This window comes from Nelumbo nucifera, chromosome 2, assembly GCF_055504915.1.
Source record: "Nelumbo nucifera cultivar China Antique chromosome 2, China Antique-T2T, whole genome shotgun sequence".
Classification (NCBI taxonomy): domain Eukaryota; kingdom Viridiplantae; phylum Streptophyta; class Magnoliopsida; order Proteales; family Nelumbonaceae; genus Nelumbo; species Nelumbo nucifera.
The window spans coordinates 41,653,952-41,677,102 of NC_142650.1; the positions used below are offsets into that span (position 1 = coordinate 41,653,952).

The 23,151-nt window shown below is 37.9% G+C and overlaps 1 protein-coding gene and 1 long non-coding RNA gene across 18 annotated transcripts in view; one reads left to right on the forward strand and one right to left on the reverse strand.

Annotated features, from left to right (window-relative positions):
* Positions 1 to 10,295, reverse strand: part of LOC104599265 (uncharacterized) — a 46,135-nt gene extending 35,840 nt beyond the window's left edge. For 3 of the 17 annotated variants that reach the window (XR_016082338.1, XR_016082334.1, XR_016082335.1), the window contains exon 1: positions 9,045 to 10,295. The gene's annotated coding sequence lies outside the window, so the exon portion shown is untranslated. Of the gene's footprint in view, positions 1 to 6,427; positions 6,966 to 7,086 lie in introns of those variants that run through there. The other 14 variants (XR_016082331.1, XR_016082330.1, XR_016082336.1 and 11 more) reach the window with 12 other exon arrangements.
* A 7,475-nt stretch (positions 10,296 to 17,770) lies between these two features.
* On the forward strand, positions 17,771 to 20,070 carry LOC148802136 (uncharacterized). Its single transcript, XR_016083022.1, has 3 exons — positions 17,771 to 18,279; positions 18,556 to 18,701; positions 18,846 to 20,070. It is a non-coding gene; the product is annotated as an uncharacterized LOC148802136 (long non-coding RNA).
* The last annotated feature ends 3,081 nt before the right edge of the window (positions 20,071 to 23,151 follow it).

Sequence of the window (23,151 nt, forward strand, 5' to 3'; positions counted from 1 at the left end):
GCTGCAGCGTCAGCCAAGCAGAAATAGTATCGCCTGTAATAGGTGCCTAAACCAAGTGCAGATGGCTCCTTGGCTTCCAGACATTAAACTACGACAGCTACAGATAAATCTTTGAGAAATTCCAAAAATAGTAAACATAGCAAACAAATATAGATAACGGCAATACATTTCAGAAGTCAAGATAAGTGAAACACTAAAAAGTGAGATGCACCTCAAGAAAAAAATTAGACTCTCAAATTTCTCCTAAAACCCAAATTCCATTCAAAACCAAGGGATGAAGAATAAGAAATAACAAACTCAAAATTTGGTTAGTCTTAAGATCAGATATGCACAGAGAGAAGGAAACACATCTTTCATAGGGGACTCACCATGCCAGAAATACTTCCAGAATTTAATCTTATTCCCAAAAGAGATATCATACCCAATGTGATTAAGAAGCTGGGAAAAGTATTGGCCATCCAAGGAGAAGCAAGGATAGCTTTGCGTAGAACAGCATCCCAACCCTTCTCTCAGAAACCATAGCTCATGAATAATGGTTGGGATACTGGACTATCACATAGAGCTACTATGCCTCACTCCATGGAAATCCATCAACAATATCCTCCCATTCTACCTTAATCTAATCAGGCATGATCATTTCTTTGGCAACAAAATCAGATTTTGGGAAGACCCGTGTTGGGGAGTCTCCGTTAAAAGATATTTACCCCCTCACTAGTTACCTATCGTCTCTTAAAAGTAAACGCATTTCTGAGTTAGATATGTCCTCGTCTCCTCCGGGCTTTGGACAGAATTCTGGGTTTAGAAAAAACCTTGTGGATTCTTAAATTCCTCTTGTTTCAATGAGATCGGAACATCGTTTGTGGGTACCTAGTCTTACCGGTGAATTTTCTTGTACCTTTTTAAAATGTTTAATTTCGTCTAGCCCTTCCAGTTGTCCTGTCTTATGAAGGGAAATTTGTGTGTTCTAATCCCTGCGAAAATTAGGTCCTTCTACTGGGAAGTCTACCATGGGGTATTAATGGATTGTGATTATTACAAATTAAGCAAGAAACCCAACAAGTATATATCTCTTAATTGTTACATTATGTGCAAATCTAATGAGGAGACGGCTTGCAACTTACTGATCTCAAATCTGTTTGTCTATTGCATTTGGAAAAAGTTCCGGCCCCTCCTCCATGAGGGTGGTGCCTCCCTACTAGTTGATTATAGAAGAAGAACTCAAGCTATTCAGTTCAGTTCTATATAACAAAAGATCCAATATATAGAGTTCTATATAACAAAAGAACTCGTAGTTCAGTTCTATTGTAGCTGCAGCGTCAGCCAAGCAGAAATAATATCACCTTTAATAGGTGTCGAAACCAAGTGCAGATGGCCCCTTGGCTTCCCGACATTAAAATACGACAGCTACATATAAACCTTTGAGAACTTCCAAAAACAGTAAACATAGCAAACAAATATAGATAACACCAATACAGTTTCAGAAGTCAAGCTAAGCAAGTGAAACACTAAAAAGTGAGATGCACCTCTTACAGTTTCCAAAGCCAAGCGTTGATGTTAAAGATTAAAGAGTGCAACAAATTTCCTTTTTGAAAGATTGCAAGAAAGTCTGATTAGTCAAATAGAGGAAATTGACAAGGAAGAGCAAGAGCAGTTGGAAGAAGTTGTGAGGAAGGAAACAGTGGGGTTAAACTAAGAATTTTTTTATCAGCAACACAAATGAAAATTTTGCTCATTAAATTTAAAAAGGTACTACAAGAGGTTGTGACTACAAACAAGGAGATATACTGACGCCCTCAACTATCCCAGCCACCAATACGGTTTACATTACACCGAATTCAAAAAAAAGTAGTTGTGTATTAAATCCCTAGTTAGCCAGGCAATAAGCCAAGCCATTAACTGATATTTGAACCCATTTAGTTTCAATCTGCATATCCTTTGAGTACAATTTGAAGCACATCAATTCATTCCTAAAGCTCCAATTAACATCCACCTCCTTCAAGCATCTAACTATAGAGGAGTCAAACAATCTATCCAAGTTAACAGGAGGATCCCACCTACATTTTGGAAATATAGGCTAGCCAGATCTCCTTTTTTGCAACATGACGCTATTGTTGATACCACCAGGAAAGAATACCTTACAAAATGTACTAACTTTTGAGGAAATAGATGCACACTAGACTCCATTCACGAGAAAGGACCTACAGAGGGACTCTCCTAGAGAAACATATTAAAAACAGAACCACAAGAGAACTCACCCGTAGAGTTAAGAACCCAAAAGATTATAAACAAGAAAAGAATTAGACTCTCTCAAATTTCACCTAAAACCCAAATTCCAATCAAAACCAAGGGATGAAGAATAAGAAACAACAAACTCAAAATTTGGTTTAGTCTTGAGATCAGATATGCACAGAGAGAAGGAAACACATCTTTCATAGGGGACTCACCATGCCAGAAATACTTCCAGAATTTAATCTTATTCCCAAAAGAGATATCATACCCAATGTGATTAAGAAGCGGGGAAAAGTCTTAGCCATCCAAGGAGAAGCAACGATAGCTTTGCGTAGAACAACAGCATCCCAACCCTTCTCTCGGAAACAATAGCTCATGAATAATGGTTGGGATACTGGACTATCACATACAGCTACTATGTTTCACGCCATGGAAATCCATTAACAATATCCTCCCATTCTACCTTAATCTAATCAGGCATGATCATTTCTTTGGTAACAAAATCAGATTTTGGGAAGACCCTTGTCTTGGGGAGTCTCCGTTAAAACATATTTACCCCCTCACTATTTACCTATCCTCTCTTAAAAGTAAACGCATTTCTGAGTTTGCTATGTCCTCGTCTCCTCCGGGCTTTGTACAGAATTCTGGGTTTAGAAAAAACCTTATGGATTCTTAAATTCCTCTTGTTTCAATGAGACCGGAACATCGTGTGTGGGTCCCTAGTCTTACCGGTGAATTTTCTTGTACCTTTTTAAAATGCTTAATTTCGTCTAGCCCTTCCAGTTGTCCTTTCTTATGAAGGGAAATTTGTGTGTTCTAATCCCTGCAAAAATTGCGTCCTTCTACTAGGAAGTCTACCATCGGGTATTAATGGATTGTGATTATTACAAATTAAGCAAGAAACCCAACAAGTATATTTCTCTTAGATGTTATATTATGTGCAAATCTAATGAGGAGACGGCTTGCAACTTACTGATCTCAAATCTGTTTGTCTATTGCATTTAGAAAAAGTTCCGGCCCCTCCTCCATGAGGGTGGTACCTCCCTACTAGTTGATTATAGAAGAAGAACTCAAGCTATTCAGTTCAGTTCTATATAACAAGAGATCCAATATATAGAGTTCCAGTTGATTGTAGCATCAGCGGCAGCCAAGCAGAAATAATATAACTTGTAATGGGTGTCTAAACCAAGTGCAGATGGCTCCTTGGCAGCCAGACATTAAACTACGATAGCTACATATAAACATTTGAGAAATTCCAAAAACAGTAAACATAGCAAACAAATATAGATAACACCAATACAGTTTCAGAAGTCAAGCTAAGTAAGTGAAACACTAAAAAGTGAGATGCACCTCTTACAGTTTCCAAAGCCAAGCGTTGATGTTAAAGATTAAAGAGTGCAACAAATTTCCTTTTTGAAAGATTGCAAGAAAGTCTGATTAGTCAAATAGAGGAAATTGACAAGGAAGAGCAAGAGCAGTTGGAAGAAGTTGTGAGGAGGGAAACAGTGGGGTTAAACTAAGATTTTTTTTTATTAGCAAAACAAATTAAAATTTAGTTCATTAAATTTAAAAAGGTACTACAAGAGGTTGTGACTACAAACAAGGACATATACTGACACCCTCAACTATCCCACCCACCAATACATTTTACATTACACCAAATTCAAAAAAAAAAGTAGTTGTGTATTAAATCCCTAGTTAGCCAGCAATAAGCCAAGCCATTAACTGATATTTGAACCCATTTAGTTTCAATCTGCATATCCTTTGAGTACAATTTGAAGCACATCATTTCATTCCTAAAGCTCCAATTAACATCCACCACCTTCAAGCATCTAACTATAGAGGAGTCAATCAATCTATCCAAGTTAACTGGAGGATCCCACTTACATTTTGGAAATAGAGGCTAGCCAGATCTCGTTTTTTGCAACATGACACAATTGTGGATACCACCACGAAATAATACCTTACAAAAAGTACTAACTTTTGAGGGAATAGATGCACACTAGACTCCATTCACGAGAAAGGACCTACAGGGGGACTATCCTAGATAAACATTAAAAACAGAACCACAAGAGAACTTACCCGTAGAGTTAGGAACCCAAAAGATTATAAACAAGAAAAAAATTTGACTCTCTCAAATTTCTCCTAAAACCCAAATTCCAATCAAAACCAAGGGATGAAGAATAAGAAACAACAAACTCAAAATTTGGTTTAGTCTTGAGATCAGATATGCACAGAGAGAAGGAAACACATCTTCCATAGGGAACTCACCATGCCAGAAATACTTCCAGAATCTAATCTTATTCCCAAAAGAGATATCATACCCAATGTGATTAAGAAGCGGGGAAAAGTCTTAGCCATCCAAGGAGAAGCAACGATAGCTTTGCGTAGAACAACAGCATCCCAACCCTTCTCTCGGAAACCATAGCTCATGAATAATGGTTGGGATACTGGACTATCACATACAGCTACTATGTCTCACTCCATGGAAATCCATCAACAATATCCTCCCATTCTACCTTAATCTAATCAGGCATGATCATTTCTTTGGTAACAAAATCAGATTTTGGGAAGACCCTTGTGTTGGGGAGTCTCCGTTAAAAGATATTTACCCCCTCACTATTTACCTATCCTCTCTTAAAAGTAAACGCATTTCTGAGTTTGCTATGTCCTCATCTCCTCCGGGCTTTGGACAGAATTCTGGGTTTAGAAAAAACCTTATGGATTCTTAAATTCCTCTTGTTTCAATGAGACCGGAACATCGTTTGTGGGCCCCTAGTCTTACCGGTGAATTTTCTTGTACCTTTTTAAAATGTGCTTAATTTCGTCTAGCCCTTCCAGTTGTCCTTTCTTATGAAGGGAAATTCGTGTGTTCTAATCCCTGCAAAAATTAGGTCCTACTGAAAGTCTACCATGGGGTATTAATGGATTGTGATTATTACAAATTAAGCAAGAAAACCAACAAGTATATATCTCTTAATTGTTATATTATGTGCAAATCTAATGAGGAGACGGCTTGCAACTTACTGATCTCAAATCTGTTTGTCTATTGCATTTGGAAAAAGCTCCGGCCCCTCCATGAGGGTGGTACCTCCCTACTATTTGATTATAGAAGAACTCAAGCTATTCAGTTCAGTTATAACAAAAGATCCAATATATAGAGTTCCAGTTGATTGTAGCTGCAGCGTCAGCCAAGCAGAAATAATATCGCCTCTAATAGGTGTCTAAACCAAGTGCAGATGGCTCCTTGGCTTCCAGACATTAAACTACAACAGCTACGTAGAACAACAGCATCCCAACCCTTCTCTCGGAAACCATAGCTCATGAATAATGGTTGGGATACTTGACTATCACATACAGCTACTACGTCTCACTCCATGGAAATCCATCAACAATATCCTCCCATTCTACCTTAATCTAATCAGGCATGATCATTTCTTTGGTAACAAAATCAGATTTTGGGAAGACCCTTGTGTTGGGGAGTCTCCGTTAAAAGATATTTACCCCCTCACTATTTACCTATCCTCTCTTAAATGTAAACGCATTTCTGAGTTTGCTATGTCCTCATCTCCTCCGGGCTTTGGACAGAATTCTGGGTTTAGAAAAAACCTTATGGATTCTTAAATTCCTCTTGTTTCAATGAGACCGGAACATCGTTTGTGGGCCCCTAGTCTTACCGGTGAATTTTCTTGTACCTTTTTAAAATGCTTAATTTCGTCTAGCCCTTCCAGTTGTCCTTTCTTATGAAGGGAAATTCGTGTGTTCTAATCCCTGCAAAAATTAGGTCCTTCTACTGGAAAGTCTACCATGGGGTATTAATGGATTGTGATTATTACAAATTAAGCAAGAAAACCAACAAGTATATATCTCTTAATTGTTATATTATGTGCAAATCTAATGAGACGGCTTGCAACTTACTGATCTCAAATCTGTTTGTCTATTGCATTTGGAAAAAGTTCCGGCCCCTCCTCCATGAGGGTGGTACCTCCCTACTAGTTGATTATAGAAGAAGAACTCAAGCTATTCAGTTCAGTTCTATATAACAAAAGATCCAATATATAGAGTTCCAGTTGATTGTAGCTGCAGCGTCAGCCAAGCAGAAATAATATCGCCTCTAATAGGTGTCTAAACCAAGTGCAGATGGCTCCTTGGCTTCCAGACATTAAACTACAACAGCTACATATAAACCTTTGAGAAATTCCAAAAACAGTAAACAAGGAGATATACAAGAGGTTGTGACTACAAACAAGGTACTACAAGAGGTTGTGACTACAAACAATGAGATATACTGACACCCTCAACTATCCCACCTACCAATACATTTTACATTACACTAAATTCAAAAAAAAAGTAGTTGTGTATTAAATCCCTAGTTAGCCAGGCAATAAGCCAAGCCATTAACTGATATTTGAACCCATTTAATTTCAATCTGCATATCCTTTGAGTACAATTTGAAGCACATTATTTCATTCCTAAAGCTCCAATTAACATCCACCTCCTTCAAGCATCTACTATAGAGGAGTCAAACAATCTATCCATGTTAACAGCAGGATCCCACTTACAACCAAAAAAAGCAAGAATCAATTTAAAATACAAGCCAATGGGCAAGAGATTAATAAGAGGCAAGCAATCTCACCAATCAATTTTCACATGATGTATCAATTAGGAAATATAGGCTAGCCAGATCTCCGTTTTTGCAACATGTCACAAGTGTTGATGCTACCATGAAAGAATACCTAATAAAAAGTACGAACTTTTGAGGGAATTGATGCACACTAGACTCCCTTCACAAGAAAGGACCTAGAAGGGGACTGACCTTGATAAACATATTAAAAAAGGAACCACAAGAGAACTTACCCGTAGAGTTAGGAACCCAAAAGATTAGAAACAAAAAAAAAAAAAATAGGCTCTCTAAAATTTCTCCTAAAACCCAAATTCTAATCAAAACCAAGGGACGAAGAAGAAGAAAGAACAAACTCAAAGTTTGTTTAGTCTTAAGATCAGATATGCACAGAGAGAAGGAAACACATCTTTCATAGGGGACTCCCCATGCTAGAGATACTTCCAGAATTTAATCTTATTCCCAAAAGAGATATCATACCCAATGTGATTAAGAAGCATGGGAAATGTATTAGCCATCCAAGGAGAAGCAAGGATAGCTTTGCGTAGAACAACAGCATCCCAACCATTCTCTCGGAAAACCATATCTCATGAATAATGGTTGGGATACTAGACTATCACATAGAGCTACTATGCCTCACTCCATGGAAATCCATCAACAATATCCTCCCATTCTACCTTGATATAATCAGGGATGACCTTTTCTTTGGCAACAAAATCAGATTTTGGGAAGACCCTTGTGTGGGGAGTCTCCGTTAAAAGATATTTACCCCTCACTCTTTACCTATCCTCTCTTAAAAGTAAATTCATTTCTGAGTTTGCTATCTCCTCATCCCCTCCGGGCTTTGGACAGAACTCTGGGTTTAGAAAAAACCTTAGCGATTCTAAAATTCCTCTTGTTTCAATGAGATCGGGCCATCGTTTCTAGGTCCCTATCTTACCAGCTAATTTTCTTGTACCTTTTTAAAATCTTTAATTTCGTCTAGTCCTTCCAGTTGTCCTATTTTATGATGGGAAATTTGTGTGTTCTAATCCCTGTGAAAATTAGTTTCGTCTACTAGGAAGTCTATCATGGGATATTTAATGACGTTATTATTACAAATTAAGCAAGAAACCCAACAAGTATTTATCTATTAATTGCCATATTATGTGCAAATCTAATGAAGAGACGCTTGCAACTTACTAATCTCAAATCTGTCTGTCTATTGAATTTGGCAGAAGTTCTGGGCCCTCTTGCATGTGAGTGGTACCTCCCTGCTAGTTTTAAAAGTTGTTTGGTGGTTCCACACTCGGTTTGAGCGTCAGAAAACGTCTCATTTGCCACTTGGGCTGAAAGTGGAGTCGCCACCCATCAATTAAGGAAATGGAGGTGATGGGACTTCCAAGAATGGCATTAAAATCAGTTTGGCTCAATAGTGACCCCAATAGCCCGAGGCACCAGCTAACCAGTCCGGGTAGGTCTTAGATGGGAGAGGGAAGGGGTTAGGCACCCCTCTCCCAGGTAGAATAAGTGGGCCCACATGGTGATTCCAATAAACATAATCACAAATTCATGACTAATCAAGGAAGATAAGAAAGAAAGTAAATCTAAGGATAAATAAATAACAAAAAAAACACTATTTTTTATTTTTTATTTTTTATTTTATTATTTTGCTTTTGTTTTTGATTTTTTAGATCTAAATGCTCTTTGTAACTGATCACCCCTACCCTTTCATTTTTCAAGCTACAGAGAAAAGCAATCCTTCCTAATATATTATCCCTCCAGATTTTTCTAACAAAATCAGAATGCAGTCGTGTAGCAAATCAAGCAGAACCAAATGAAACGATTGCATACATAATCTAATTGCAGAACTTTCTAAAATAACTAGGAACAACAAATCAACGAGTCACAAAGAACAGAAAGAAAATGAACACTAATTAGCTGACACTTTACAGAGAGAACTAGCCAAAGAAGACATAAATGAATCATTCAATCTCTACTCAATTAGCAGGTTTAAAACAAATCCATTTGAAAATGATAAAACACGGGATTGGGTGAGAGTCCAGAGCTTACAGGAGCCAGTTCGGTGGAACTTCATCACCGGATCCGTAAGCTTTCCCTCTCCTCAGATGCAAAAGATATCATGATTCAAGACGATAAAACCCAGAAAATAGATGAAGAAAATCACACAATGGGGGAGCAATGATAGAATTACCTGATTGGATTTTGGCCTTAGACTGAGATCGATTGTAGCAAATGGGAAGGATGACAAGAAGAAACAATCGTTGGACCTTGAGACGACAATAGTGATTGGAGGCGATAATTCCGATGATGTTTGGCAAAGTTCAGTGGGGAGACGTAAAGAACCGATTCTATCAACAGGGGATAGCCGACACTAGGTGAAACTTTCCTTGAAAGATGACGGTGTTGCTCGACGGCTAACCGGACTAAGACATCAAACGGGGAGTTTGTTATTCATCATCTGTCATCTTCTGCTCGATTGGCGATGGGAAATAGGGAAGGGAAGAACCGCCGTCGCCGCTAATAACCACCGCCCACCATTGCGTCAAGAGAGGAGAAGACGAGCAGGAGGTTGTTCGGTTACAGTTTGGTAGAAAATAGGGGACGGTCAGGATGAAAAAAAAAAGAGAGAGAGAACGTGAGGGAAAAAGGAGAGAATGGGCAGGAATGGAGGAGACTACCACTGGTAGTCTGGTACGCCGCCGCCGCTCTCGTCATTTCCGGTTCGATGGTGACAGAGTAGTGGAGACGAAAAACGAAGAAGAAAAAGAAGAAAGAGAGAGAATACTGAGAGAGATTCGAGAGGGGACGGGCAGATCTACCGGCGGCGGTGACGAAACGGAACGAGAGAGACAACGGGGGAAGAGGGGAAGAAGAAGGAGAAGAGAGAAGAAGAGGATCTGGGAGAGAGAGCGGGAGAGAGAGAGCGGAGATGGGTTTAGATCCGCCGATTCTCTTCCCAGCCGCCGCTCTATTTGGTCGAGGGTGAATAGTGGGTTCCTTCGTTTACCCTTACCCGGAGATGAGTGCAGATCCGCCGCGAGATCACATCTCCGTCCCACAATGAGCCACCCCACAGCACATCCCGCCGTATATTGTGAACATCTCCGTGGCGTTTGTGGGGCGGCTCCTTGTCGCGCGGAGATGTGAACTCGCTTCATTAACCCTAAGGTTTCAATCATTTTTATATTGAATGCAGAGGTGCTTTTGCGATTTTTACCAAATTTACGGGTAATTTGAAATTTCGCGAACCCGGTCAGAACCGGTCTAGGAGACTGAACGGAGGGGTCTGGTTCAAGGGTGGAAATTTTTGAGTGGCAAGGAAGGGTTGAGATGGAACCGACCACAGGGAGTGGGTTTGTGTTTGTGGAGTAATAGGATTGACTGAAATGGAATATTTTTGGATTGATGGGTTAATGAATGTATTTTTGGCTGAAATTTTATAGGGTGGGATTTCCGGATATCCTGAATTGATTGGTGTGGTCCGATTGGCCCAAGTGGGCTCGGATCAGACAGATTTGTAATCCAGATATTTTGGAACCTTGAAATGGAATCTTGGCATGATTGAGGGTAAATGGAGGTGTTATGGGCTGAAATTTTATATGAAGGATTTTTCTGGTATTCTGGGGTGATTATAAAGGTTTGATTGGTTTAGATGTGTTCGGATCAAGTGAATATGGGTTGTGGGTGTCGTAATGGTTGAAATAGAATCCTTGTTTGATGGATGGGTGAACGGAGGAATCTTGAGTTCAAATTTCATGGGTATGTGTTTTTGGAGGTCCTAGGTCTGATGGTTGCATCTGATCTAATGGTTTAGGTGTAAGTGAGGGTCGATTGGGGCCATCAGATATATATTAGGAAACTTTAATGGTATATATAGGGTTCTCAGGATTAAATTCGGGTTTTTTGGGTTTTTGGGTGTTTCAAAGAAGTTGGATGAGTTTGATTGGGTGTTTGGGGAAAATGAAGGTTTTAGGTGGCAAATCAAACAAAAATGAGGTGCTGACACTCAGGTTGTCAAAGAAAATAAGACTATAGTGTTGAGGTGTACAATAGCTACTATGATTTTAACAAAATGGAAGGAGAGAAGTGCACAAATTATCAAGGGAAAACAAAGAAGCAAAGATGCTTTAATAAAAAGCATTACAGTAAGAGAGGCACATTGTTTAAGAATTAGGGGTGTCAATGGTATTCAAAAATCCGAATTTCAAATTCCGATATTCGATATAATCGAATTGAATTTGGATCATTCGGATATCCAATCGGTCAAATTCGGATATCCTATTCTTACTGAATAGTTAATCGAATTATAATTCGGATATGACATAATTCAATTCGATAAATATCCAAAATTAACTTATTATTTAATTTTTATACATAATATATGAAATATTTTATATAATAATTAAGTTATATAAATAATTTATATATTTATATACCTTATATCAATAAAATATTTATTTTATATATTTATTAATTATCTAAAATAATTAAGTAATCAAATTCGAATCGAATATTCGAATATTTAATCGGATTCAATTTTATATATTAATTTTCAATATTCGTTGGATATCGAATTTTCTAATAGGATTCGAATTCGGATATTGTATGATCCGATTTGAATTCGATCCGTTTACACCCCTGTTAATAACAATGTACTTGTTCTTAGATTTCATTATCGATGATATTCACAAAAAAATAGGTTGCAATTGCTGCCTCCTCAACCAAAAGAGTAAGAAAATAAGGAGCAAAAGGAAATCATGAAAGAATGGATGGCTGGAAATGGATTTTGATGGTAATAGTAATGGTAATCCAATGCCTTTTAGGATAGGTGGACACAAGAATTGCATTAATCAAAATATAAGACTCATTGTCTACTGGTAAGAAGTATATAATAGAGATTCGTTTGCTCAATTTAAATTAGAGGTAATTTCTCGTAGTTCATAGATTTCTGGATCATTAAGTTTAATCCCTTCAGTCAAGTTTCGAACCGTTAATCTTAGTCCTCTGAAGTCCAAGTTAATGGCGCTGAGAATGAAAATAAAGCAAATAGCGATTTTCATTTCCAAATTTCGAAACTAAGTAACATTTTCGGCCAAAGGTTGCAGTAGGAACACAGGTTCATACTCGATAAGCTATAGAAGGAAGAAAGACAAAGATGAGATCACAAAAGAAGAAAAAAATAGTTGTGTTTCAAAAATCTTCAACCTTGATAAGATCACAAAAGAAGATTAAAGCAAGAAAGACGATGAGATCTTGGATCAAATACGATACCTCATCTTCTTTATACTCGATCAGACTGATCACGATGCTCAACTTGTCTCCACCTCCGTCTTCCATTATCCTTTTCTCTTCGAGGGAACAATCACTTCTATTGTTCTACTAATACAAAAACAAAAAAATAAAATAAAATAAAACAAAAAGGGCACCAACTTAAAAAGCTTTGTATTTACATATACATGTGTCAATGTGTTGAGTATTTATTAAGGGATGTGGAAGACTACTTGAGCTAATAGGACGAACATCCACGGCCATGATGTAGGATTCTTAAAGTTACCCTTAGATTGGAATCTCTAGTTATTGTCTTTAGGTACATATCTAAAAACCTTGAGCGTAAATAGATGATCCCATATTATGAGGCTTCCTCGTCAGTCGTCTGTATAGTGGGGCTATTTTTACACATCCTACGAACAATAGTAGCCAAGCAAGTGGCAAACACGTGGTGGTTCTTAGTGATAAAGACCCGGAGGGAGGATTTCATTCCCTTGACTGTTAGATACTTCTTCTAACCGAAACGAATACTTGCAACCCACGTTCTTTATAGCGGGAAACGAAAAGAAAAATGATTTGTCTCACTCACCTTGACCATCGTTGAGACTTGAGACTTTCTATGAAATCTAAAACCCACGAAAATTGAACGTTTTAGAAAGTTAGAAAACCCCACTCTCTTCAATTCTAGAAAACCATTAACTATAAAAAGCTTGAAAGTTTTAGAAAGTTAGAAAACCCTACTCTCTTTCTTCGCATCATGTCTGCAATGTTATAACCCTAGTTTCGTTTGCATTTGATGATGGATCTTCTTATCGAACTCTGTAATGAAAGACAACCGCATCATATGAGGAGAGATATAGAAAGAGATGGGAGAGACAAAGAGATAAGGAACATGCGAGGAAGACAACAACGATGGAAATCGTTAATAATTTCTACAGAGCGCTATGGTTTCATCCTTTTGTAATGTTTCTTTAATTCCTAGCTTCTAAATTCTAATTTCTTCCCTTGTGCCGTTAGCGTTAAAGATCACGTAACTGACTACTGTATCTTCCAATGGCAACAAAATATTTTTTTTTACTGACAATGCTTATTTTATAGTTTCTAAATTCTAATTTTCCCCCATGCCGTTAGCGTTAAAGATCACGTAACTAACTAATGTATCTTCCAACGGGAACAAAATCTTCCAGTTACTAACAATGCATCTTTTATAGTTTCTAAATTCTAATTTTTCCCTTATGTTGTTAACGGTAAAATATCACATAACTGGTGGGCATATCTTCCAACAACAACAAAATCCTTCTATTACCAAGTCTCAATCTGCTCACAACTCTCCTTAGTCCTCATCCAAATAAATAAATAAGTAACCTGCTCACAACTCTGTTTAAAGTTTGAACATGATCCGTATTTGCACATCGCACACATGTTGGTCTTATTGCTATGGGTCACAGTCTCATGGTGAGATGTACAAATGGCGTTACAACTATGTTGTGACAGTTTTTGTTGTGAGTAAACTTGGCTTGATTAGGCCTTATAGCATCAAGTTAGGGTTAGGCATTTTAGGGTTAGGTTTGGGTTTTGATCAAGTTTTTTTGTTTTTTAATTGGATCGAATAAGTAACCATTCTATAGTCCAATTCTTAGGTCAAACGGTCTAATCGTCTGGCCCGAATGAAAGGCCCACATTAACAAAAAAAATATTAAAAAACAAACAACCCAAAAAGCGGCCAAAAACCGTTTCTCAGCCGAATAGTTCAACGGTTCAACCGCTTGGGTCAATAATTCATTGACCAAAATCAATGGTTTTTGGCCAAATAACAATTTTAGGGTAAAACGAAATTGGTCAGGTCCAAATTAAATGTTATGGGTTGAGTCCGATCAATATTGAGTTAGACCCTATAAGGTTGGGACGGGATAAAAAATTATCATTTTGAGTCAAGTTAAGTTGGATTAGGGATGAGGCAAACCCATATTGAACTCAACCCATTGACATCCCTAAACATATAAGTGATATAACATCACGTTATTAATAGATGTTTCAAGCCATCATCATTCATGACACCACGGTTGAAGACATAGATCATATTGTAAGCAAGTTCACTCAATTTTTTTCTATAATAGTAAGAGGAATATGTGGAGGCTAAGGGTGCCAAACCACAAGCCTCACACTTAATCTTGCCTTCCCTCTTTCACACATGTGTAAAATATTAAAAATCCTCTTATGTTGTCTCATGGAATCCTCTTATGCTATAAGTTTTATATTAAACCCTATTATTACTTATCTCTAATAAAATCATTTTTAATCCCCCTTCAACATTTGTTTTATTGTTCAATAGTTAGTTAATGTTTGTAATATCCCCCATTATATCCATTGTCAATTAGTAGATATTAGAACAAAAAAGGCCACATCATACGGGCTCACGTTTCTCTTTTACCCCCATTTTACATTTTTAGTGCTTCTCCTCATTCAAGTCGCCACCTCATTATAACCCTTTTCCTTTTATTAAGAGTTTCCTTTCATAACTACTAATTTAGGAATTTTCACCAATAATTTAGATTTTATCATCTCCGAACAATTCACATATCCCTAGCATTTATTTTTCAGTCGCTTAGACATCTTTTTACCGCCACTATTCCAAATATTACAATAAATGTGGCAAACTTTATTTGGGTAAATTGTTAAAACCTCCCTTGCTCATGCCTAATTTACCATTTTTATTTTCATTCTCTTTTGATCAAGATTGGATAGGATTTCAATTGAGTTCAATAAATTAAATAATACAAAGAAGGATTTGAATGCCCGCTCACCCACCCAAGAAAATGAAGAAGGGGTGAATATATGAACATTCAACCCCACTAATTGTTTTCGGTAGGTTCATTAAACATGTTCTTTTCTTTTTGGTGATTAAGATACAAGAAAATCCATCAATTCATGGTACTTTTTATATTTTTGTCTATAAAATTAATCTTATTTTGTTACACTTATCTTTGTCTAATATGATGAACATACAATATTAGAGACATGCCCAAATGTTTTTTTTTATGTATTTTTATACTTTTGAGTGTTTTCATTGTTTTTATTTCTAGTATTATTTAATTATGACATCAAGGGTTGACATATTTCACCCAAAAGGTTGAATTGTTGACTCCCCACAAAATAGGAAAACACAATTCTATTTTTTGCTTGGTTTAAATTTGTATTTTATTTATATCATCAATAAAAATTATTCTTTGTGCATTTATTTATTTTTGTTAATGTCGTTAACTAATATAAAATATTAGAGCGTCCAAATGTTTTCTACATAATATATATATATATATATATATATATATATATATATATATATTATTTTTTATGTTTTTATCTTTTTAATTTGTATTATTTAATTTTGACTTCACGGGTTTAAACACAATTCCATTTTTTGGTTGGTTTAAATTTTTATTTTATTTATATCATCAATAAAAATTATTCTTTGTGCATTTATTTATTTTTGTTAATGTCGTTAACTAATATAAAATATTAGAGTGTCCAAATGTTTTCTACATAATTTATATATATATATATATTATTTTTTATGTTTTTATCTTTTTATCTTGTATTATTTAATTTTGACTTCACGGGTTGACACATTTGACTTGAAATATTGAATTATTTATTTACCACCAAATAGTAAAACAATTACGCTTTTTGGTGTTTTAAATTTTAAATTTTATTTTTGTTCAATAAAAAGGTTAAAAACAATACTCATTTGTCATGTTTTATTTTTAATATGATTAGTATAAAAATATTAGAGATGTGTTCAAATGTTTTCTATAGAGTTTTATTGTTTTTCATAATTTTATATTTTAACTTTTTTATTTATTGTTTAATCAGGATATCAAGGGTAAACAATTGTATACATCAAATATTAAAAATCCTCTTAATAGATTGTATTAAAAATATTTGATGTAAACAATTTTATACATCAAATATCTTTTTTTCTTTTTCATAATGTTTGTATTATTTTTATTGCATAAACTAGCATCAGTAGTAACTGCATGGGTATTTTGGGCATTTTCATGCATATTGTTAAATAATTTTTACAAATATTGTGTTAGAAAGTTTAGGAGAGGTGATTGCAATTACCAAACTTGTGGGGAGGTTTAACAGCGATGAGAACTTTAGGGGAGGTTTTAACAATTCACCATTTTTATTTTCACTTTCTTCTAGATCAAAGATTGGATTGGATTTAAACTAATTTCAAGAAATTAAATAATATGAAGAATCATTTGAATGCCCTCTCACCCACCCAATAAAATGAAGAAGGGGTGAATGTTTGAACCTTCAATCCCACTAATTGTTTTGGGTAGGTTCTTTCAACATGTTCTTTTCTTTTTGGTGAATAAGATACAATCAAATCCATCGATTCGTGGTACTTTTTATGATGAAAGTAATAGTAAATAATATGTTTCTAAACTTTTTTACCTTTTTTTTATATTTTTGTCTATAAAAAATATTCTTATTTGTTACACTTATTTTTGTTTAATATCATGAATATACAGTATTAGAGACATATATACTTTTAAGTGTTTTTATCTTTCTAATTTTCATTATTATTTATTTATGACATCAAGGGTTGACATATTTGACCTTAAAGGTTGAATTGTTAACTCACCACAAAATAGGGAAACACAATTCCATTTTTTTGTTGGTTTAAATTTGTATTTTATTTATATTATCAATAAAAAATTATTCTTTGTGACATTTACTTTTTGTTAATATGGTTAATTAATATAAAATATTAGAGTGTCCAAATGTTTTCTACATAATTTATATATATATATATATATTGCATTTTTGTATTTTTACCTTTTCAATTTGTATTATTTAATTATGACTTCATAGGCATTTGACTTGATATATTGAATTATTGATTTACCACCAAATAGGAAAAGAATTTCACTTTTGGGTGTTTTAAATTTTTTATTTTATTTTCATTATCAATAAAAGGTTAAAAACAATACTTGTTTGTCATGTTTGATTTTTAATATGATTAGTATAAAATATTAGAGATGTGTCCAAATGTTTTCCATAGAGTTTTATATTTTTTCATAACTTTATATTTATCTTTTTATATATTATTTAATTAAGATATCAAGGGTAAGCACATATGACCCAGAAGGTTGAACCCCTGACCTACCATTAGAAAAACAATTTCATTTTGGGTCAGTTTTAAATTTTATATTTTATTTACAAAATCAATAAAAACAACTATTATTTATCACACAGATTTTTTCTAATGCAATTCATATAAAATATTAGATAAGTGTCTAAATGTTTTTTTACAAAATTTAAATATTATTATATAATTTTTTATGTTTTTTTTATCTAATATCAAGGGTTGACACATTTGATTCCAAAAATTGAATTGTCAGTACAAGAAAAATGGCCTAGACCGGCGGTCTTAACTAATGTTAGGAAAGATTGGCAAATCCGAACAAAAAATGTCCCATTTAATAACCGGCGGTCAAATTTTAATTAAAACAGGGATAACGTAACGCACCATGCATCCCGGCGTTTGTTATTGACAAATAAAATTAAAATTAATAAAAAATCAAGATATAATTTTAGAGGTCCCGCCAAAACGGTTAAGTTGCGCGAAGAGAGGGGGTCGTTAATACCAAACAACGAATCTCTCGCAAAAAAAAAAAAAGGTTTCCATGAATCTCGATGTCATTACCTTACTGGTTTCAATGAATCTCTCTCTCTGTTTCTCAGTCTCTGCAACTATCGCCTTCAATCGCGTAAAGCAAGTTCAAAATCCTTGCGTGTCCGAAACTTTAACAGGGAAAACCCCAAATTTGTTTAAGAGCTTGGGGTTGGGTAGGAGATTGATAGTGGTCAGAGTGAGCGCAGCAGAGATAAGTTTGGTGCTGCCTCTTTTTCCATGTTTATGAGGAGTGGTCTTTGTGGGAGTCAACCTGGGAAAGCCTGGCGAATTCTTCGACGACATATTCAACTGCATCCATGAGATCACTGCTGCTCTCCCCCTTCACAAGGATGACCAATTCCTCAGCTTACAGAGTCGATACCACGTCTCGTCTCGCCCAATGGAAGACCGACAGCTTGGCTTCCTGCACCTACTAGAAATCCGATCCTTTCAAGATGGGCAACGGGAATTGGTGAGAGATCCAATCAATTCTTGCCTTTCCCCAATTTCAACAAACATTTCGAATGATCATTTCTTTATCTCTCAAAGATAGAAAATTGCAATTATTTCTTTTCAGTTCAATCCATTCTATTTTGTATACAAAGTTAAAAAACGAAATGACCATTTTTTTTGCGCACTCTCTCTCTCTCTATGCTTATCTTTGTAACATTTTTTTTTCTTAGAAAGATGGAATTAGAAGAATTAATCCTTATGTTTTTTTTTTCTTCAAAATTTTCTGGTCTTGAAGGCATCTATCGGTAGAGAAGAATCAGGTATTGTCCATTAAACTATACCCAGAAATATCAAATTTAACAAGAGACAACCCCCCAATTGCATCCTTCATCATTCTAGTCGTATGTTCTTTGGGAGATCAAAAGCCACTGGTTCATCCGGGTAAGTGCACAATATTTGTTTACTTATTTTTTACTTGAGCCTAATTAGTTAAGTTTCCCTTTTTTTCTAAAACAGCATATCCATGGCAAAAGAACAGCTTCTTGCTTTCTTCGTGAACTTATTTCTTGTTACTTGGGATTGCAGGAATAACAAACAAACAGATAAAGAGTAACGACGATTTTGTTTGGGTGATTGATACTCCATTAACCGGGAAGTTCATTATTGACGTCGAGTTCCTTAATTTAAAGATCTCATTGCCAAACATATGATTCTCTCTCTCTGCCATCTTTTCCCTTTAGTGTTACCCCCTCTCTCTTTCCTAGTTCAATTTCTCTCTCTTTCTCTCTTAGATGTCATAAAGCGTTAAATTAACAAAATACCCCACTAAACTTTTTCTATTTTTTTTCCCTTTTTCTTTTAAAACCTATTTAACATGGGAAATGGATATCTGGTCCTGCAAAGTGATTTTGTTTGTTATGATTACTGGTTATCTTCCCTTCCATTATCAAAACATCATGGCCATGTACAAGAAGATTTACAAGGATGAGTTCTGGTGCCCTTGCTGGTTCATCACAGAGCTTATTTAGCTCATTTCTCGTCTTCTCGACACAAATCCCTTTACCAAAATAATAAATCCAGAAATCATGGAGAATCATTGGCTCAAGAAGGGATTCAAGCACATTAGATTCTATGTAGAGAACCCGAGAGTCAAAGCCAGAGGTGCAGAGGCAACCAAAACCTGGATTAGCTATACTGATGTTTCAAAACCGATGTTTTTATTGTAGTCATTTCACCTAACTTCAACGGAGAAGACAATGAACAGTATAAAAAGGGTAGTTTGGATATTTAAAAAAAATTAAACAGTTGAATTGAATTTTTTTTGAAGTTAGTTGACAGAATGTTAACGGAATGGGTCTTTGTCTAGGGCTAAAGTTTAGGGGGTATTTGTTGCAAAAAAAAAGTACAGGGGGGGACTTTGTCACTGACCCCATAGTACAAGGGGGTATTTGTAATTTACCCTTTAAATTATTGCCATCATGGATTCAGTCATTTGATATCATGTAGTGGTTCAAATTACATTAAGTGCTCTCACAAATAAAGAGGGACTAAATTTAAAAAAAAGGGTATTATAGTAAAGAACATGATTTAATAATGTTAATGAGAGATAATACCTCAAATATAAGACTTATGAAGTGTTCCACACCACACCTTTGTATGCATTGTTCTTTCTCTAATACAATTTGACTTTCTATTTTCTTGATAACTTCTATTCTAACTTGGTCCGCCCCCCTACCAATTTCAGTCTTCTTTCTCTAATAGAATTAGGTGTTATTTTTTATATCAAATTTCAGTATTCTTTCTCCAGTCTACTAATTTATTACCATGGTTGAACTTAGAGCCGAAATTGATCCAAACTGACTAGGTCGGTTTTGCTTAACACAGGGTCGGTTTTGGTTTCAATTTCAAGTAACCCGACCAAATCGAATTAATTGAAAAAATCTCAATAAACCAACCCAACCCGACTCATGAACAGTCCTAAAAATTATACAAGAATTACAATCGTATGGATGATGTGGGAAGAAGGAAATGCAAGAAAACTAAGAGACCTTTATATATTATTGACTATATAATTGGTATTCAATAGAAAGAACTCCTTACCCAATTATTAATCAGGATACTAACCAGAGAATGAGAACTGATGATGCACAATCTAGCCGGTCTTAGTTGTCGATGATCTTGCCTCTGAACTGAGTAACAGGGACCTGAAACGGGAGGAGAAGAGAAGCTCCGAGGAGAACCCGGCGTAAGGGCTCCGAAGCTCAAGTTAGAATCCTTCAAAGGCAAGAATAACCAGATAGCGCGAAAGTTAGCATACCTCGTCCTTGGGGGGGTAGAAGCCTTTTATAACCACCTCGCGCACTCACTTCCAGGCCTCCGTCAGGTCGGGCATGATTACTTCTGAACTCCTGCCAGTTCGGGTGTCATTTCCTCTGGTCGGACAGAACCGCCACTGTTCCTTTTGTCGGAGCCGTCTCTGCGCCTAGTGACGACGGTTGCAGGTGGTAGTGGCAGGAAGCCGTTTGAAATGCGGCTGTCAGGCGTCAGATCCCAAATCAGTCAGGTACGTCGCCCTTGGATAAAGACGTCCTTGGTGTCGGGTACGTTTGGCTGGCCTGGTGCTTTGGAAGTGAAGTGTTGGAGTGGCAAGCGAGGTGCCTTGAGTTCGGTTTGGAGTGTTCTGAGCTGCCACGGGTTGGCTCGGGTCAGCTTTGTGAGGCTTGGGGCCCAGTATAGTTTGTGCTCCTTGCAGGGAGATCGGGTTCTCAGTAGGGAGCTCGCTCTTAATAGCGAGCTCGGACTCCTAGTAGGGAGTTTGTTCTTAATAGGGAGCTCGGTTTTTAGGGAGCTCAGGTTCTTACTTGGGGAGCTCGGACCCTTAACAGGGAGCTCGCTCTTAACAGGGAGCTCGGGCTCCTAGTAGGGAGCTCGGGTTCTTAGGGAGCTCGGGCTCCTAGTACCGAACTCGGACTTGGGGAGCTCTGGTTTTAGGGAGCTCGGACCTTTGACAGGGAGCTCGCTCTTAATCAGGGAGCTCGGGCTCCTAGTAGGGAGCTCGGATTTAGGGAGCTCGGGCTCCTAGTACCGAGCTCGGACTTAGGGAGCTCGGGTTTTAGGGAGCTCGGACCTTTGACAGGGAGCTCGCTCTTAACAAGGAGCTCGGACTAAGTACAGCGGTCTGGAGTTCGGGCTCGATAGTGAGTTTGAACTTGCTTCCGATGTTCGCTTTGGGTGCTCTACTGTCCCGAGCTGCTTGCCTTTGCCACGTGTCGGGCAATCGCGAGGTCGGGCCAAATTTCCCTTCATCAATTGCCCCCCACTCCCTGCGACAACGGTTCCGTCTTGGCGCGGGGAGTTTGCAAGGTAGCAGGAGGGTTTTGGTCCGTGCTGAGCACGCTTTCTCTAATTTGATTTTCAGAAAAGGGCGCGCGTTTGGGAGTCGTGACGGCAGTTGTTCGGGAGTTGCGCTGCAGACGCTTTTATTGCGAGGAGACGTGCGCCGTTACCCCGTCAGTTTCGGGAAGACGCGTGCCGACACCTGTCCTTTGACAAGACGTGCGCGACGTTCTGTCAGTTTCGGAAAGACGTGCACCGATTGGTCTTGGAAGACGTGCGGCTTAGCGCGGCTGTGGGCCGTTGGATTGGCTTCGATCAGGGCCGTCGCTTTCCGTACGCTGTGGATATAAATAGTGCGCGGGGGGGGGGGGACCCGTCCTTGCTACTGTTGTACATCTTGAGCTTGTGCCTTAAGTTTCAGCTCGCGTCCAGGCTTTTCAGCTCGCGTCCCAGGTCTTCTTGCTTGTTCGAATTCTCACGATCTGCTTCAGTCTTCTTCCCGGGTGAGTGTTTTGGAATCCCGTTCCGTTTCACGATGTCTGGTTTGGAGGGTTCAGACTGTTCAAGCGGGTCTGATGTGGGTTCTACGAACCAGTTTGCGTCCCACGGTAGTTCAAGTGAGCCCGATGTAGGTCCTGAGGAAGGGGTCGGGCCTACCACCCGAGGTGCTTCGGGTAGGTCGGCATCCACCTCCCGTCGTGGCCGGGTTGTAGATCAGTTCGGCCCTTCGACTATGACGCTTGAGGAATTTCAAACCCTCGTAGACTACTATAATTTGCCCAGTGAGTATGGTTACTTTATCCCTACGGGGAGCTTTCCTTGGGAACACGGTCCTGATGAGATGGTGATTTTCCGGGAATAGCTCGCCGCGGGGCTGCGACTGCCCTTCCACCCTCTTCTTGTCGAGGTCCTAAACCACTTCGGTGTGACGGTTGGTCAGCTTCACCCGAACTCTATTAGGAACTTAGTGGGAACGATCTCTTTATTTTGCGACGAGAACTTCCCTCTAGATCTGGAGATTTTTTCTTCTATCTTAATGTTGAAAAAGCAAGTGGGTCCCCTTCCTGGGTGTAGGCGGGCATACTACCTGTCCCCTCGCCCGGGCTTCAAGCTCTTACACGGACTCCCCAATAAGGTCCCGGCGTGGAAGCGAGACTATTTCGGGGTGCGAAGTGCGATGGGGTGGCCGTTTCAGACCGGCTGGGGGGTGGCCGCTCCTGATTCCGGCATCACACTTGATGAGGAGACGGCGAAGGGCCTCCGGCAATGGGCGCGGCTTGGGCTGGATTGCCAATGGTATCTATCGGAGGCCAAGCTTATTGCTGCGGGCCTGAGTTTGGGTAGGTTCTTTCCCTAGTGATCTTGTCTTGCTCTTCTTTTACGTCTTACTGATGCCGAACTCCTTTTCGCAGGTACAATGAATTCTCGAGGGACCCGAGGTGGGCACTTGTTCGAGGGCATGAAGAGGAGAAAGCGGGTGGCCAAGCGAGCTCGCGCCGAGCCATCCCGAGCTGCGGAGCCCGAGGTGCCGGATTATCCGGTAGAGGAGCCCGAG